General features: G+C 35.5%; 1 protein-coding gene across 3 annotated transcripts in view; it reads left to right on the top strand.

Annotated features, from left to right (window-relative positions):
* LOC127864178 (uncharacterized) overlaps positions 1-19788 on the top strand; it is a 677094-nt gene that overhangs the window by 384272 nt on the left and 273034 nt on the right. The window lies entirely within an intron of this gene.

Genomic DNA, 19788 nt, shown 5'->3' with positions numbered 1-19788 from the left:
ACACTGAACAGTGCTACATCCTTTGAATTGAGCACATACGCAGTGATGTACCAAAAATTCAGAGGTTGTATCTCGAATCAGCTTATTAAATATTCGAAAATATTCATGCGTGTCTGTTGGCGTTATGTAAAAGTCACTAAGATGAAAACTGAAACAGCTACGCCTAAAAGCGCATTAGTGCTCTATACCTATGTTTATGTTAGCGTTGTTGACACCGTGTGAACTGCTCGGGTAATAAGTAAAGCATAAACAGCAATGTTTATATACTTTTATTCCTCCATATACAAGATACGAAGATTGTTGTATATTTTGAATTTGTATATGGTGTCAAAAATCAAAAGTTTTGTACACGGAACTTTCATTATGAATTTATATTCTTGGTGTGATAGTCATTTGATATTAGAAAAAAATATTCCTTTAATATGATGGTGACTGCAAATTTTCTTTATTTTAAGTTATCATTACCATTTTCATCATACTTTCTATGCTTTCAGAACTTCCAAAAAGCATGTTGTTTTTATTTTGTCTGAGTTATTTCTATGAAATAATAAGGCTGATAAAAAGTGCACACAAAACTCGACCCGTGCGCTATGACACACACTTTATAAAGTTGAATGGCGTGTGTTCATTTCAAACTTGCGATTGATTTTCAAAAATGAATTGCGTGTTAAATTATGCAATAGCGAACATCTTCAGTGCCTTCAGCGCTTTGATTACAGTTGCATTTGATAAGCTCTCTACAACTCTTAGCAGCTTCCGGAAGGGAACTCCAAAATGGGACCCAAGTGTCATTGTTCTTGATCCACCCCCAGTCACTAGGATTAGGCAACTCAGGATTCGCAATCATGGCTTGACCCCAAACGTGACCTGCTTGATACACAGCCCTATTAACATGCTCGACAAGTGCGCATCTGGTAGGTGGAATATTTTCAATCTGTCTATTTCCTTGAGAAAAGAGATGCTTCCTAGCTTCATTTACAGATGCATGGGATGAGGTTTTGCTGTACAATAAGATAATGTAACGTTCCACAACTTTGAATTCCTCATCTGTCACTGAAAGTAAGGGACTTGACAACCGTTTAAATACTGGAAAAAGATGTGGGAGCGTAATGAATAGCGTGAATGCTGTCCTTTTGCCAATGCCTGCAAATGGAGAGACGGTATCGCATCCTGACAATGCATGAAGGAATAAAAGGCCAAACGAAACATCTTTGCCAAGACGAGTGGCTATCAAATGAGCTGGTATGTACCTGAAATGTTTGGCGTGTCCAAATGCTAGCCACAGTTCACAATTTTCAAACTGACTGATGGTGCAAATCGATAGCACTAAGACATCTGTGTCAGTTGCATGAAGCATTACTCGCTTGTAGCCTTGTTTATACGCATCCACAGCATGCAAAATCATACGAGAATCAGCTTCCTCATGGTTGCAAGGCTGGATATTGCTGATATCTGGTTTCACTGGCTCAGTGCTGGTGTTAGCAACTAAAACATTCTCTCTAAAAGTGGTCAGAACCACCTTCCCTGGTGGTGTTTTCAAAAGACTAATTTGTGTTGCCAGAAACTCGAAAAGTGTTGTCTTGTTTTCATCAACCCTTAAGAATGATTTCCAGTTAGCAGGAATTCGAGTCGTTCCGTTTACTCTGATTGCATCGCCTGTCCCTCGACTGTGTCTAGTATGTACTTTCAGGCTGTCGGGTCTGTATGTATCCCATACCACATCGATCCTGTCGACTGACATTAGCTGCTTAGATATATAAGGTAATACAAGCTTCAATGTATAATTACTGAACGTTAGAACTCTCTTGTCTGACCTGTTGGGATCCAGGGACTGAACAATGGCAGCACCATCCAGTATGCTAACCTCTACAGGAGGACTCATATCTGGCGATTCATCTTCTCTTTCTAGACACTTCAGTAGGTCTGCTTTACTACCTAGTCTCATCTTGTTATTTTCTGCTATAGATGGGGGCCATGCATGGTTTTCGTGTTCAAAAAAGGTGTCTAAATGACCGTCTCTCACCTGACATGAAATATACATTCTAGAAAATAATTGAATGTCACTTTTCATACTCTTAACTTTTGATGCCTTTGCCTCTTTCTTTCTGGACCCAGTTCGAAAAAGGGGAAGCAAATTTTTCTTTATTGTCTCGTAAAAACCTTTTAAATTTTTGCTTAGACGTTCATTAATCATAGATTCGTACTGAGCTTTTCCAATTGATTCTGCTGTCTTGACTGACATGATTACCTCAGGAGACATGACAACTTTTGTGTCAGGTGTATAAAGGTCTGATGTGTCTTTTTCAAAGAGATTTCCCATATCATCTATTGTTTCGACTAGCTGGCGTACCTGAGTCTGAAACTTCTTTTGTTTAGTTTGCTTCTCCTCATGGTGTTTCGTATCATCTGAATTGTCTGTATTATCACTCGCTTACATAAGAATGCGTAATGTTTCTGGTGCAGACACCATCCATCTTCGAAGTGCATCTGGACTTTCGGTTAGACCAACGAATCCACCGTCACCCTTTACTATAGCATTCTGCTGCTCATGAATTTGGTCCTGAGCAAGTGCTAAAAATCTGTGTTCAGTTTTATTTGTTACAAAGTGTCCTTTTGTGAACTCTTCGTGGACATCGATACTTCTTTCTTTAATTAAAATTAAATCTTGTGAATGGACAGTCAGCCAACGAGCATAATGAACATGGTCTATTGCAAACATCCATGGCACCATCTTACCCAGGCATTCTACATACATCTCGTAATTAGCCTCCCTTTGAGATTTCATAAACTGTAAACACAGTATTTCAAGCTCCATTGTTTTATTCCAGTAGGCAAATTGAGGGTGGATATTATCCATCATATCTGACCACTGCTGATAATCTAACTTTTCAGCACTATCTGTGACTCTTTCGATATACTCTTTATAAGCTTTACACTTCAATATATAAAGAGCAGCTACCATCACTTGGTGGGCCCACTGACCACATTAAGTACTAGCACCATTCTGTATGCTGTCAGCTCTACCAGCGGATAGTCCTTTTTCGTACAATACGTCTACAAGATTTTTACGTCTGGGTTTATTGTGTACTGTAAGGCCCATATATAAGGGCAACATTGTCTCTCTAAAGGATGCAGCGTACGAACATGTTTTGAATCTTTCTTCACACGTTTTACAGCATTAAAAACCAGGAGCTGAGTCATTGAAGAAGCAATATCTTTAAGTTTATATTCTGGTCCAGTCTCGTGACAAATATCTGTCCCAGAAGGTATCATTTCAACTAGCATATTTAAAGATATGGGCAGATCTTGATACTGGGCATCAATCAAAGAGCCTTTGAATTCATACTTTTTGCTAAACAGGTCTTTTCGTACAATACTTGCAGCTCGTAATAAGGTGACAGCTTCATTGTCGTGATGTATACTATTTGCACAAAGTAAGGCATCACAAATGTCTTTCTTAAATGACAATACAACCTCATAGTTTTTTGGTATTGAATATATATCAACCACAGGAGACTAGATCTAACTAATTCATTAAATTATATAATTGAAGTCCAGTTCAACACTCCACTACCAAATATCATGCTGGATACTCATGTGGATAATTGCTGAAAAGTTAATTGTTAAAAAAACTGTTTTTTTAACTTACTGATTAGTAACAAAGTTATGTATATTATGTGAACATTTGTTATGTGATTTACAAAGGTAAAGTTGGTATTTGGTTTAAAAATTAATGTTTTTTTCCATGAAATTTCCTTGCTAGAAAAGTTTGGGTTACAATCATGACAATACTTAATATACATGTATATAGCAGCTTATCATTCATTATTATAAATTGTAAAATCTATGTGGCATACTATTTATGCTATCTCAACTTGTTTATATGAACATTAATTGATGTACATTGTAAACGTAAGGAATATATAATTGTTTACTTCTGAATAATTTGATATCTTTATTATAATTGTATATAACATAATTATAATTATGCTCTGAGATCATTACATACTCTTCGCATATATATATATATATATATATATATATATATATATATATATATATATATATATATATATATATATACTTTCCACTACATAGTTTAAGTAACACTAATTAATATGTTGTTTAATTCAATAATAAACTATGTACATGTTCTGTTATGTTCTTTATATTTTAATCCATCATTCAAATACAAACATGATGATCTTTATTAAAATGTGCTTTAGAAAATTAATATTATCTCTTTGATACCTATTAGCCCGACAAAATAAGGTTTAATATAATGCTTTACCTATAGATTTGAAATGAAGGTAAATTCTATATGAAACGGGTATTAAATATATTTACTTCTAATGTTATACAAGTGTGTTTATTTATAATCTCCCCTTTCAAATGCGAATTTGGAGGATTATCATTTAATGCGTCAATAAATACCCATACAATTTCAACAGATCATGCACCTCTCATTCATAATATTGCATTATTTTAACATTTAAATCATTTTCACACAATAATTGTGACATATAGCAATTTCAGGAAAATCTCTATCTCAGAAAAGCCGTTTTTTCCTCCCTTTTTGAAATTGGTTTAAAAGTAGGTTCCCGGACAGATAGAGCGTGTCCTCACGTCTTATTTTATTAAGGGTATATTAAATAAGCTTCGTACCAATTTTGGTGCTTTCTTCAGAAAGTTGAACATCTTTGGTATTTTATGTGCCATAACCTATTCACTATTGGAATACGGATAGGTGGCAATATGGACATTATGCACGTTATTTAATTTTGTTCTTACGTCAAAAATTGTGGTTGCTATAGCAACAAATAGACTACAAATAATGCTGAAAATGGTGGTTTTCTGGATCCTGTGATAATTTTAAAAGTTCTTAATATTTTTTTATGAAACTTGGAACATGGATAGATGGCAATATGGACATTATGCGCGTCATTTCATTGTGTTCCTACGTCAAAAATTCTGGTTGCTATGGCAACAAATAAATAAAATGTTCTGACAATGGTGGAATTTCTGACAATGGTGGAGCCGGTAGGGGACTTTTATTGCTTGGCAATAGTCTTGTTAATTATCCTTCTACAAACACCTGCAACCTATTTTCTGTAGACATAGACTAAAATTCAAGGATGTTTTGCGATAAATCATGTTGTTTTACTGCAATAAATCATGGAGTTATTCTGCAATCAAAACCTATACATATTGATGGGCTTTTTTACTTCTTTGAGTGTGACCTGCATGGGTCAGCCATCTCACAATTTTGATGCAAGCATTTTACAAATGGAATATATTCACAATATGTCACAAAAAACAGCCTTTCTAAACTGTTTGACATGTACTTTTAAGCTTTACACTGTCAAAAGCATACATTTGACATTCAAAAGTACAATATGTGTTGCGGTTTTTTGTTTGCATTTCTGATTTTGCAAATTGTGTTTCCCACTCAGATTACGTGTTATGCTTATTTGAATGCAAAAGGCGCAGGGATATAGCTTTGTCATTGTCCGCGCGTCAGTCATCAGTCCGCCTATCAGTCCGTCCATCTGTCTGTCTGTCACTAATGTTTAGGGCTATATCTCAGACACTATATAAGTTTCAACATGAAACTTCATAGGTGTATAGATATTAATGAGGATAAGGCGGGGGATATCAATTCAACGAAATTGCTTTTTGTTAAGAATTGAAAATTATAAAACTGGTGAAACCACTGTTGTAACGTAAGATCAGCTTATAAACCACAGTTACCACACCATTGCATTTGACCATAAGTAAGTTGTATAGTCAAACTTGAGATCCCTTGTTTAAAGGCTTTTTCGCAGATTTGTGCATGTATTGAAGTTTGTCACTAAATGCTTTATATTGATACATGTAAACATTGGATCTAAAAAGTTTCAGGAAAAAAGCAAAAATTCAATTATAAACATAAAATAGTAACCCTCAACTTGAACCACTGGCCCCTTGAGTAAAAGTTTACCTCTTATACCAGGGGTTTTTTTTACTAAGAAAGTGACGCCGATATTCGGCGTCTTCCCCTACCAGAATTTTTCCCCTAAAAATACCATTTCCCCTCCAAAAATATAATTTTTTACCAAAATATAATATTTTACCCTCAAAGAAATGTTTTTTTTCTTTTGGGAAGTAGACACTTACCCAATTTGTACCATGTACTCGCTCTCACTCTCCCGACGAACACTCAAATCTGGGATCCCAGTGATTCTATATATAGCTCTTAAATTACGTCATGGAAACCGGGCAACTAATCATATTAATCATGTGACTATTTTACTGGATTCCGGTCTTGCGAGAGGAAAGTGTTTCGTCAATTAATTACCAGAAACCAGTCGAATTTTCATCCGGGTTATATGAAAGCCAAGATATAAACGTTAAAACAGAAAGAGTCTCACAATTGGCGTTCATACACGAACAAAATAAAACGTTCGGACTCGGAAAATATTAATTGCGTTGACGCATTTTTTAAGAATGAATCATCAAAAACCGTTGAAACCCAGCAGGATTCGGAGGTACATGTAATCAACATCGATTAATACTGTCGGATTATTGTGAAAGTGAAAGTAGACAATCGGCAGCTGTCGCACCTTTCCCTTCCAATACTGTAGCAGATCTAGATCGTCAACCCATTCATCATGAAATTGAAATCATAATATTGACATCGTTCCCCGGCCCCAGTTGAAAACATTTCCCATTATTAGAACTACACCTGCAACTTTATTTAGGACTTTGACTTTAATATCATACTTGTTCATGTGTTTAAGAACAAAAAGGTCAGAGACATGCCTCTTTTTCTAAAAAAAAACCTGAAGTCTGTAGGTGAGTTATAGACATTGAAATGAACAGTTTTTATTTTTTCCCCAAATATGTCTCTTTCACGCTCCATTTTCCCCTTTTACCCAGCGTCCAGCGTCTTCCCCTTTTTCTAAAAAACAAACCCTGTATACCAATCGGCCATCTGTGCTAATACAATGAGGGATGTACACTGTACATGCATTTTTATACTTTATATAAGCAATCGTCATAGTTTCAAAAAAATATAACCACAACAACAGAACACTCCAAATTATTGCATTGCAACGCTTTATAATTATCAGATTTTTAAATCCTGAAAAGATGCATATATAGTGGATATTTTAGATAATGATAAATGTTCAGTAGTACTGTTTCCTCACAAATATCATAACTGCAACGAAAATTTACGAATCTGAAACAACTTTGTTAAATTTAGTCAATTTACCAAAACATGAAAAGGCCCCTTTAAAAAAGTCAGTGTAGATTCACTTTAAAGAAATCACATAAGATTAAAGCATGCACTTTTACAATGGAAATAGCTTGAATAAGAAAGATCATGTGACGCAAGTGAAAACACATGAGTAATGTGGTGATGACCGATAGCCAGACAAATGCAGCAATCTGGAGTTGATTTTGTAGTCTTATCTATTTATAAGTTTAAATATTGATTGAATCTTTCTTTACAAATTGATTTAATTGCATTTTCATGAAATGCGTTAAAATTTCAGACATTGTACGGAATCCTTCTGGCAAGAACAATTGTTATTGACAAAGAGTTTCAACTTGGAAAAAAATATATTGCTAACATTTCTCACAAGAGAACAAAAATATAACATAGACAACATTTTAATGTTTGTCAAAAGTATTGACTCAATAATGGATCATTGATGATACAGTTAACCTAGCTGTCAGAATAATGTTGCTCATATGATATATGATTTTATTTTTTGAACGCACAAGTGTCCAGCAAAAGAAAATATGATAATAGTGTACTATATCTATGCATAGAAACATAATTTTACAATTTCTACAAGTATTCTGATTTTGCATTAATAAATGTGTTTTCATGACAACACCACACCCAAACTGCAACAAAAAATGTTGAAGATGACAGTAGCCAAATGCAGATTGACTACGAACATGACGAAGCTATTTGTACAAGTCCTATGATACTTGAGACTGTTGATGACAAAGTCTATGCACCGAGGACTAGTGCTCACGAAACACTGGAAACAGTTGTACAAGTTGAAGATGGTGCAGGCAAAGTCATTAAAATACCATTCTAAATGGTACAATTCACAACTTGATTTTCCTAATTGGAAGATTTTGCGACTCATTTTTTCCCAATCTGATGATTTCACGACGCGAAAAATTTCCAAGGGCATGTGTACCGGACCCGTTCCCATTTGGGTGAAAAAAAATCACTTAAATTAGATCACAGTTACAGTACAGATCTAGTAAAGAAAACTCCGACATTAAGATATGGCAAATTAAAACATATTCCAAGCAAATTCATGCACATAATTTCACTATAGAAATAAAAATGTTTATCTGAACAATATTTAGGTCGAGGTAAAATTTGGGTCAATTGATATAAAAAACCTGGTAAACAGGTTAAAGATTACGCAAACATTGTTGAAACTGTAGAAGCTACCCTTATGATTCACTGAAATTCGGTCCGAATTTGTATCATCACAATATCACAACAACGGTCAATTCTAAGTGAAGTGTATTAAAAACTTAGGTTACCATTTAAATGCTTAGAAAAACTTATAGACACTATAAATGCTATATTTTGTTTTAGTCAAATGAAACTTGGTCTGAATGGTTAAGGGTCACATGGTTTATGTAGATTTTATAAATATCAACATACTATGCAATATCAGCGCCCTCAACATGCAAAGCTAATAGGTTTGCTATTTTGTATGTTGACTAACATCCTTAATGATAGTTATGATCCTGGAGTCTAGATTACATTCCGCACTCCATGGACCACATCCTTTTAAACACTAAGATAGACCAAATACTACTTATACATGTTATATTCTGAACGGGCTTGTCACTTAGGTTTTGTAAATTTATGTCTAATGTTGTAAATGCATATTCTCTACAACAGCGGTTTAAATTTGAATGCAGTTGTATAAGCTGGTCACAAAAAGAGGTTCACACAAGTTGTATAACAAAATGACTGTTAAATATTCTTTGCTTTAGTATATTCCTTGCATCTTGTATTTTGGTCCTCTAAAAATAGTTTTAGTTAATGTTGTTATTGGCTTGTCAGCTAACCGATTGAAGGGATCGACTTATGTTTTGTGGGAATGTTACAAGTTAGCTATGTCGTGGGAACGGCTTACTTAGTATAGGGAAAAAATCGAGATAGAAAACAGAGGAGTGCAAAACTAAATAAAAGAGGAGTGCAGTGTATTGTTTTATGCAATCCTCCTTTATTTAATGCACTATTCTTGTTTCATTGCATCACTCATGTATTTAGTTTTGCACCCCTCTTTATTTTTTGCGTTTTCTCGACTCAGTAAGTCATTCCCCCGACATAGCTAACTCGGTCCATCGAGTTATTATGTCGTGGGAACGAGATAGAAAAAGAGGATTGCATTTCAAACAAAAGAGGAGTAAATGTCACCTCTATGGCAACGTACACCAGAGATCTTGATAATATATTTTTATGTCCCCCACACCTATAATGGGGGACATATTGTTTTTGCCCTGTCTGTTGGTTTGTTTTTGTTAGTTTGCTCCAACTTTAACATTTGCAATAACTTTTTCAATATTCAAGATAGCAACTTGATATTTGGCATGCATGTGTATCTCATGGAGCTGCACATTTTGAGTGGTGAAAGGTCAAGGTCATCCTTCAAGGTCAGAGGTCAAATATATGGGCCAAAATCCCTTATTTTATGAATACTGTTGCAATATTGAAGATAGCAAGTTGATATTTGGCATGCATGTGTATCTCATGGAGCTGCACATTTTGATCGGTGAAAGGTCAAGGTCATCCTTCAAGGTCAAAGGTCAAATATATAGATTCAAAGTGGTGGAAATGGGGACATTGTGTTTCTGACAAACACATATCTTGTTTAAACCTAAATAAAGTGTCTTAATATCATGCCCCTTGAAATAAAAGAGCCCTTGTGGATACAGTTTTATATACCATTTATTGACGTAATATATTTGAAATATGCTGACACCATTATGTTATTGATAGTATACTGTATCATTTATTTTTCTGGTATAATAATCAGCAATGAACTTGTTCTGTAATTATAATTCCGATTGGTTATGTATTTGTAATGTTCTTGGCTAACACTTTCCCTGCAGAAGCAAAGTGAAAATGGCTTTTGCAACCATCATAAAACCAGAACATCCTGCGAGGAGTAACTCACATGCTAAGGTTTTATGCTGTTTGCTGCTCATCAGTGGCTCATGGTTGGAAATGAAGCCTTTAAACTTAAAACTAGTAAGAACGGTATTGTATTAAATTAAACTTTCTAAGGGACTTCAAATGAGTCAAAATGTTCATCAAAGTGGTAAAGGGTTACTACATTCGGAAGCAATCATCTATACACAACATGTAGTACTTTTTAACGTAATATATTATTTGATAAAATTCTAAATTGCTGACTGACATGGAAATTACATTTAATATAAATATATTTAATATATTCATCAATAGTACATGTAACTTAGCATAAAACAGGGATATTACATTATGAAGTTTACATTGACTTATCAATGCCAATTTGAAGTTTAAAACACTGAACTTGTCAAATATATAGAAGCTTTTAGTTGAATTTGCTATGATAACATTACAATTGTAAGAATTTAATTTTCACTTTCTACATACACACCATCTACATACTGCGAAAGGAAGATATTAATACTTAGTCATGTCAGCACACTTTAACCGCTGCTTGAAAACCATGAGTGTTCTTCTTAACAAGGAAGATTAGTGACAGCTGGTCTGTTGATAGTGAGAAGTGTTCAGTCAAAACACTAAGTGATGTCGGAAGCATATACAGACTAGAACAGTACCCTCATTGTGAGTATGTACTAGAAAAAGTATTTTGCTTTTATCGAATGAAAACCCCAGTCCGGTCAACAAGTTTGTTTTCAGAAGATTCAATGTGTACATTATTGTATTATTATGATGAAACACTTTTATAGTCAAGTTTATAGTTAATGTAAGCAGAAAAAAATTAATTCCATTAACCAGTTTCAGTCAAACGCCTTGCAACACAAAGGACCCCATCCTATTAACAAACTCATTGAATAAAAACCCTGTTCACAGTGCTCTGTCAATTCTAATACAGATGTACCTAGCTTGTTTTCTTCTTAGCTAACATTAGCACGATGTGCTTACGTAGTGATTTTGTGATGACATTTATTTCCATTGTTAAACATGCATTGCCCGTTATCAAAAATTACACTGTTAACACACTAGAGATTATATTTATTTCAAATATTCACGAAACTTTGTCAGAAAATTGGTCTACATAAAAAATATGTCTATTACAAAACTTAAGGTCCAAAAACTAGATCGCTACGTCAAATGAAAAAAAGAGCATTCTAGAAGTAACATGTTTACCCAATTTACCCCTTGATGATCTTGTCTTCAACCATGTCATACCAATATTCTCATGGTTTTCCATTGTGGCTCTTTCCTGCTTATTACTCAGTACTGATTCCCGGCTCTTTCATGCTTAGTACTCAGTACTGATTCCCGGCTCTTTCATGCTTAGTACTCAGTACTGATTCCCGGCTCTTTCATGCTTTAAGTACTCAGTACTGATTCCCGGCTCTTTCATGCTTAGTACTCAGTACCGATTCCCGGCTCTTTCATGCTAAGTACTCAGTACCGATTCCCGGCTCTTTCATGCTTAGTACTCAGTACTGATTCCCGGCTCTTTCATGCTTAGTACTCAGTACCGATTCCCGGCTCTTTCATGCTAAGTACTCAGTACCGATTCCCGGCTCTTTCATGCTTAGTACTCAGTACTGATTCCCGGCTCTTTCATGCTAAGTACTCAGTACTGATTCCCGGCTCTTTCATGCTTTAAGTACTCAGTACTGATTCCCGGCTCTTTCATGCTTAGTACTCAGTACTGATTCCCGGCTCTTTCATGCTTTAAGTACTCAGTACCGATTCCCGGCTCTTTCATGCTTAGTACTCAGTACTGATTCCCGGCTCTTTCATGCTAAGTACTCAGTACTGATTCCCGGCTCTTTCATGCTTTAAGTACTCAGTACTGATTCCTGGCTCTTTCATGCTTAGTACTCAGTACTGATTCCCGGCTCTTTCATGCTTAGTACTCAGTACTGATTCTTGGCTCTTTCATGCTTAGTACTCAGTACTGATTCCCGGCTCTTTCATGCTTAGTACTCAGTACTGATTCCCGGCTCTTTCATGCTTAGTACTCAGTACTGATTCTCGGTTCTTTAATGCTTACTACTCAGTACTGATTCCTGATATTCTCATGGTTTTTCAGTGTGGTTCTTGAATGCTTACTACATGTTCTCAGTACTGATTCCTGATATTCTCATGGTTTTTCATTGTGGTTCTTTGATGCTTACTATTCAGTACTGATTCCCAATATTCTCATGGTTTTCCAATGTGTCTTTTTCATGCTTACTACTCATTACTGTTTCCCAGCTTACAACTCACTACTGATTCCCGGCTCTTTTATGCTTGCTACTCAGAACTGCTTCCCAAACGAAAAGTTATGCTTGTCCGAAAGTTTCTTAAATTGTACATGTTAAATATACATATATATTTATAGTAAATAATATAAACAAATATAATAGCTTAAAACATCTGCCAATAATACAGACACTCAATTAATTTGATTTAAATATTTTTAATATGATTTAATATATTATAACAGTAATAGAAAACTGAATTAGAATTGGAATACATTTTAAAGCAATAAATAGTTTTGTAAACATGATTTCTGTGCGTGTCCCTTAAGTCTGATATCTATAATTTGTGCATATTTTTTTTTAAATAGAAGTTATACTCTAAACAAATATCTACGAAACTCGATCATGATCCCTATAAAGTGAAGGTTTTTCCTTTACAATTTATCTCAAGGGAGATATAAATAATTGTTCTTGCTCGTTGATTTACACATATATTGCCTTTTTCTGGAACTCATTCTTAAAATTAACTCATATATTAACTTATTGGGGAGCATTGATAAGTTTTACTTATATTCTTGTTTTTTGGCGTAGCTGTTTAACGTCACTTTTGACCTTAGATGACCTTCATTCATGATAGGTCCGAAATTAATAAACCGAATTGTACTTTGGCTAATAATACAAAAATCACCGTAAACATTGGTAGTCTGACTCCCAGACTAAAAGATTGGATGCATACAGTATCATTTGAACTGAAATATGAATATATTGTAAATTACATGTTAATTACAATAAATTAATAACTGTCATGATAAATACATCCTCTTAACATTACATCGAAACGTTCCTCATTAGTTTACGAAGCAGTATAGCATTAATCACATGTCTGTACAATTAAACGAATCTATTGTTTACATGCCGTAGCGGCCACACTAAACACTACAAAAACAGGCTAGATTGCACTTTACGGGTACGCAGTTGTTTACCACTATTGACAAAGCGGAGGTTTGGGGGCGGTAGCCCGCGATACTAAGGAAATATATTGGTGTTGGAAATATATCTGTCTATGATTTATTGCAATCCATATTTGCGTTTATTAGTGTAAATATGTTTCTTTGTACTTTGTTTTGTTCATTTTTAGCTCCACTGGCCAAAGGCCAGCGGGGCTTATGTCATGGTCCTGTGTCCGTCGTGTGTGTGTGCGTGCGTCCGTGCGTGCGTGCGTTAACTTTTTCTTAAAACATCTTCTTCTCCTAAACAACTGGTCCAATTTTGATGAAATTTCTCAGGAATGTTCCTGTGGTGAACCTCTTTCAAATTTGTTCAAATGATGCCCCTGGGGTCAAATTTGACTTTGCCCCTGGGGGTCAAAAAAATGAAAATTTGCTTATATAAGGCATATTTTGTGCAAACTTTATAAATCTTCTTGTCAAGAACCATTGGGCCTAGGGCTACCAAACTTTGTATGTAGTGACATTTTATAGTCCTCTACCAAGTTTGTTCAAATTATGCCCCTGGGGTCAAATTTGACCCTGCCCCGGGGGGTAAAAAAATTGAAAATTTGCTTATATAAGGCCTATTTTGTGCAAACTTTATAAATCTTCTTGTCCATAACCGTAGGGCGTAGGGCTACCAAATTTGGTATGTAGTGACATCTTATAGTCCTCTACCAAGTTTGTTCAAATTAAGTCCCTGGGATCAAATTTGACCCTACCCCGGGGGGGTCAAAAAATTGAAAATTTGCTTATATAAGGCCTATTTTGTGAAAACTTTAAAAATCTTCTTGTCCATAACCATTGGGCCTAGGGCTACCAAATTTTGTATGTAGTGACATCTAATAGTCCTCTACCAAGTTTGTTCAAATTATGCCCCTGGGGTCAAATTTAACCCCGCCCTGGGGGGTCAAAAAATCGAAAATTTGCTTATATAAGTCCTATTTTGTGCAAACTTTAAAAATCTTCTTGTCCATTACCGTATGGCATAGGGCTACCAAATTTGGTATATAATGACATCTTATAGTCCTCACCAAGCTTGTTCAAATTAAGCCCCTGGGATCAAATTTGACCGTTCCCCAGGGGTCACAAAATTGAACATATGCTTATATTGGGCCCATTTTGTGCAAACTATAAAAATCTTTTTGTCCATAACCATTGGGCCTATTTCTATCAAATTTGGTAGGTAGTGACATCTAATAGTTCTCTACTTAGTTTTTTCAAATTATGCCCCTGGGAACAAATTTGACCTTGCCCCAGGGGTCACAAAAATGAACATACATGTATGCTTAAATAAGGCCTATTTTGTGCAAACTTCAAACATCTTCTTGTTCTTAATTATAGAGCTTAGCTGGGCTACTAAATTTGGTATGTTGTGATATCTAATAGTTCTCTACCAAATTTGTTCAAATTTTTCCCCAGGGCTCAAATTTGACCCTGTCCCGGGAGGTCACAAAACTGAACATATGACGTTTACCAGGGGAGATTACTGCGGCCGTGTGGCTGTGACCAATAACAACAACAACATCTTGTAAACATGAGATAAAACCCTGTCATTTAGTGCCATTTTAGATCAGATGGTGACTGCTTACAAAGGAATTGAAGTAAAAACATGTGTTCTGAATGTTTTTCTTATAAACTGAAAAAAGTCGGGATTTATTTAAATATGTCGAAAGTGACCATATATCCGGATAAAAAAAATTCGGATGACATGTTTATTTAATGTCTTTTTTGTTGTGTTTAAACCAGTTTAATAATATCTTATTGATTTTAAAACACAACTTCCATGAACATAATTATTTCCATAAAAGTCAATATATGATTCTGCATTGTAAACTCAAACTTTGTATCCAAGAGAAGGTGTTGGAATTAATGAAGTGCAATGTTCTTAACTGTCTATATGCTGCTTTTTAATAACTAATGATTCATTGTTCCATTTGTGAATTGTGACTCATGAATTGTGGAGATATGATTGTCAATTGCTCAACGATCTATATAAATTTCTGATCATTTTATAATTTTCTTAATATAAGTTATGAATTGATCTTAGAAGTGATATGTATTACTTAATTAAATACATTTATAAATATAAGAAATAATCTTTAGATTTTCATAATATTCTCAGGCCTGTTGGTCTAAGGGATGTGTGGGTTGTTAATTATATGTATGCCCCTCTTCGAAGAAGAGGGTGTTTATTGTTTTGCACATGTCGGTCCGTCCGTCATCCGTATGTCCGTCCACCAGATGGTTTCTGGATGATAACTCAAGAACGCTTAGGCCTAGAATCATGACACTTCAAAGGTACATTGATCATGACTCGCAGATGACCCCTGCTGATTTTGAAGTCACTAGGTCAAAGGTCAAGGTCACGTTGACCTGAAATAGTAAAATGTTTTCCGGATGATAACTCAAGAACGCTTATGCCTATGATCATGAAATTTGATAGGTACATTGATCATGACTCGCAGATGAACCCTATTGATTTTCAGGTCACAAGGTCAAAGGTCAAGGTCACGGTGACCGGAAAAAGTAAAATGGTTTCCGGATGATAACTCAAGAACGTTTTATGCCTAGGATCATGAAACTTCATAGTTGCATTGATCATGATTCACAGATGAATCCTATTGATTCTCAGGTGAAAGGTCAAGGTCACTGTGACCCGAAATAGTAAAATGTTTTCTGGATGATAACTCAAGAACGCTTATTCCTAGGATCATGAAACTTCATAGGTACATGGATCTTGACTCGAAGATTACCCCTATTGATTTTCAGGTCACTAGGTCAAAGGTCACGGTGACTCAACTTAGAAAATGGTTTCCGTATTATAAATCAAGAACACTTACGCCTAGGATCATGAAACTTCATAGGTACATTTATCATGACTTGCAGATGACCCCTATTGACTTTCAGGTCACTAGGTCAATGGTCAAGGTCACGGTGACTTCACACACAAAAATGGTTTCCGGATGATAACTAAAGAAAGCTTACGCCTAGGATCATGAAACTTCATAGGTACATTAATCATGACTCACAGATGGACCCCTATTGATTTTCAGGTCACTAGGTCAAAGGTCAAGGTCACAGTCCAAATTATGTATTCACTCAATGGCTGCCACTACAACTGACAGCCCATATGGGGGGGCATGCATGTTTTACAAACAGCCCTTGTTTGAGATGATTCTTTACAAAGAAAGATGCTACTATTGTATTTGTTATAAATGTGTGAAAGGCTCTAAGAAGGAACCAGAGATTATTAACCCTTTACCAAACACCAACAGGATTTTACGGGTTTATAGCTGACGACTTTATAAAAAATTATGATAAAATGAGAAATTGCTCAAGATGAGCAATTTCTCCTTTTATCACAATTATTTCTACCCTACCTGATTCTTTCCTTAATATTCCATTACAATTTAATTGTCGTCTGCAACCTTTTTATGTCCCCCACTATAGTAGTGGGGGACATATTGTTTTTGCCCTGTCTGTTGGTCTGTTGGTGTGTTGGTCTGTTGGTCTGTCTCTTGGTCTGTTTGCGCCAACTTTAACATTTTGCAATAACTTTTGCTATATTGAAGATAGCAACTTCATATTTGGCATGCATGTGTATCTCATGAAGCTGCACGTTTTGAGTGGTGAAAGGTCAAGGTCATCCTCTAAGGTCAGAGGTCAAATATATGTGGCCAAAATCGCTCATTTTATGAATACTTTTGCAATATTGAAGATAGCAAGTTGATATTTGGCATGCATGTGTATCTTATGGAGCTGCACATTTTGAGTGGTAAAAGGTCAAGGTCAAGGTCATCCTACAAGGTCAGAGGTCAAATATATGTGGCCCAAATCGCTTATTTTATAAATACTTTTGCAATATTTAAGATAGCAACTTGATATTTGGCATGCATGTGCATCTCATGGAGCTGCACATTTTGAGTGGTGAAAGGTCAAGGTCAAGGTCATCCTTCAAGGTCAGAGGTCAAATATATGTGGCCCAAATCGCTTATTTTATGAATACTTTTGCAATATTGAAGATAGCAACTTGATATTTGGCATGCATGTGTATCTCATGGAGCTGCACATTTTGAGTGGTGAAAGGTCAAGGTCAAGGTCATCCTTCACAAGGTCAAGGTCATCCTACAAGGTCAAACATCATATAGGGGGACATTGTGTTTCACAAACACATCTTGTTCAAATTGGGAAATTCCAAAATGTGTCGTTTGGTAAAGGGTTAAGGCATTTTGATTCCTACGGGTCTTGTGAATCTGTTTCAAATCAAATGCGTATATTTGATCTTCAGCATCTAAAAATATGTGAAATAGAAAGAACGACAATATTTTTTGGAGAGATAAATGTACTTACGTTATAAGCAATGGGACTGTGCTTCAAAGGAACAATTCCCGGGCTTTTTAGTCTGTTTAGTTAACACGGTAGTAACTTTTTTCATATATAAAAATGCTCACCCTTCCAACTTTAAGCGCCTAATGGGACGAGGGATAGACAGAGAAAGTCACATGCTTGAGTACATTTCAACCCATGCGCATTGCGCGTTTTTTCGCATAAAAAAACAGTGGAGCGATACAGGGCCATCATGGCCCTCTTGTTTCTATAAAGTTCTGTTTTTCTGCAAAAACTTCATATCACTATGATGCTTCCAATATTGACTATTTTATGTTTACATTCTACTAGCATCTGTACACATTATAACACATTATCTTTTATTTCATTCCAACATTATGTTCATAGTTTTTCAGTGGCGAATGTTTTCTTTTTCTATTGAAACTAATGTATTACTCGTTCAATTATGAAAAACTAGTTATTACAATACTTATTGACAATAAAACATGCAATTTCACCTCTTCTTGTTCTTCATTTTTATGTGTTAATACATTAAAATATATTATCTTATTATCACTCACTACCTTCATTAAAATACATGGTCGCTTCATTCCATCTCCTTTCACTGGTCACAAACATTACAACATCAACTCCGTATATCTTTTTAAAGATATTTCTTGTTTCTTATATAATAAGGACTGTAAGCAACACTTAATAAAGAGTATTGTAGAATCAATTTAATGAATCTCTTTTGTTAAATAGAAAAATTGTTGTGTTTTTACTTTCACTTTCCACATTTGCATTAATATAAATGCAGTGACCCCGTGTTTATCCGGATCTTGATAGTCCGACCATCTCGCGATCTGGAGGAAAGTCAAGAGGAACGGATTTATTATGCAGTATTTTGCCCCGTTTAGACCAGCATCTCGCGTTCCGAATCCGGACGTAGATTTCGTGCCACAGATCTGTGTATTTAGCTCTAATTAAGTCTCGTTAATAGGGATGCTTCCCAACATGGGGGCTTAATCGCCCACCCGCCGTATAAACAAAAGCACAATCACCGAGGCGTGAAGTATTGTCGTTTTAGGCGCTTTAGCTAATAGGCGTGACTAAATATGATTCGACTCCGACTTAAAACTTAGATTGATGTTGGCATTACACAATGCATCTTAAAAGATGCAATGATATTCTTAAATGTCTTTAATGAGCTGAACACGCGACCAATTAAGACGCTGATTACAATCGGACCGTCATCGTTCGTGAAAAGTTGTGCTAGGATTATTTAAGCAATCCATTTAAAACGCATCGAACGCGCCGCTATTTTAATCATTTCAACATTCTGTTGTATGAGACGGATTATAAATAAGGATATTCAAACAGTATCGCAGTTTTATATTTTATTGTCATTTGCCTTCAACACCCTTGATGTGTGTACATGTACATGTTCTTAATTTCGGTTACACGTTTTTGTATTTACATTGTTTAACAAACATTTTATTATATCCCCATTACCATTGGTAATGGGGGCTATATAGGAGTCACTTTGTTGGTCTGTCTGTCCGTCGGTCGGTCTGTCGGTCTGTCCCGAAATTTCATCCGATCCTCGCCAAACTTGGTCAGAAGCTGTATCTAGATGATGTCTAGTTCAAGCTTGAATATGGGTCATGCCAGGTAATAAACTAGGTCACGGGGACACTAAGTATGTTTTAAACTGAAAGTTTGTCCGGACCATAACTATGCTATTTATTGTTAGATTTTAAAATGACTTGGTACATTGTTCACTATCATGGGACAGTGTGTTGTGTGAAAAAAGTATGTCGATATCTCAAAGGTCAAGGTCACACTTGGAGTTCAAAGGTCAAATGCTTGTCCAGGCCATAACTCTAATGTCATTCATTGTGAGATTTTAAAATCATTTGACACATTTATTTACCATCATTGGACGGTGTGTTGCGCAAAAGAATTACGTCGATATCTCCAAGGTGAAGGCCACACTTTGAGTTCAAAG

The sequence above is a fragment of the Dreissena polymorpha genome, chromosome 1 (assembly GCF_020536995.1).
Source record: "Dreissena polymorpha isolate Duluth1 chromosome 1, UMN_Dpol_1.0, whole genome shotgun sequence".
NCBI lineage: Eukaryota > Metazoa > Mollusca > Bivalvia > Myida > Dreissenidae > Dreissena > Dreissena polymorpha.
The sequence above is the reverse complement of the archived record's forward strand: the minus strand, read 5'-3'. Positions and strand labels throughout refer to the sequence as shown.